The sequence below is a fragment of the Candoia aspera genome, chromosome 6 (genome assembly GCF_035149785.1).
Source record: "Candoia aspera isolate rCanAsp1 chromosome 6, rCanAsp1.hap2, whole genome shotgun sequence".
NCBI classification, from domain to species: Eukaryota; Metazoa; Chordata; class Lepidosauria; order Squamata; family Boidae; genus Candoia; species Candoia aspera.
In genome coordinates this window covers 82,886,710-82,887,395 of record NC_086158.1, presented here as the reverse complement: position 1 = coordinate 82,887,395, position 686 = coordinate 82,886,710, and positions in this window count along the sequence as shown.

Here is a 686-nt window from a genome sequence, read left to right as displayed (position 1 = left end):
TCCATCATGATGTCCTTCTGAAGTGGTTGAGGGGGCTGACAGCGGGAGGCACTTTCTTCAGTGGTTCTGGGGTCAGAAGGGGGAGAGGTCCAGTCCTAGGCCCCTGCTTTGTGGGGTGCTCCAGGGCTCAACTTTGTCCCCGCTCCTCTTTAACATCTACATGAAGCTTCTAAATGAGCTCATCTGTTGGGATGGGGTTAACTATCATGAGAACTCCATGTGTTCATTTACTTCCCCATTCAAATGTACAGGTGGAAGGGAAAAGAAAAAATAAATAAAATAAAACATTATCTGTGCAAACTTTCAATTAATATTCTGCTGCCTTTATTACCCTTTACTTCTCATTTCTATGCGGTTGTGCAGAATATTATTTCCTGCACACAGGCAGGCTGATCCTATCCATGTTAACTGAACGGGGTTTTCTTCCCAAGCAGCCATCCTGAAGAGTCACCCAGTTGTGGAGCTAAAAAAGAGGGGTGGAGGACTTGGAGCAGTTATGCGGCACAGGAGAGGTTGGACTAGGGATCTCTGAGCTCACGTCCAGCAACTCTGATTCTACAATGTAAGGTTTCCAGGAGACGGGAAGCGTTCAGGCACTCTGGAAGTGGGATTCACTCCGGACGGAACCAGGCGTAGACTAGGATTTCAGCGCAGCCCCTGTCCGGTCCCGGGCTTAATCCGAAGCG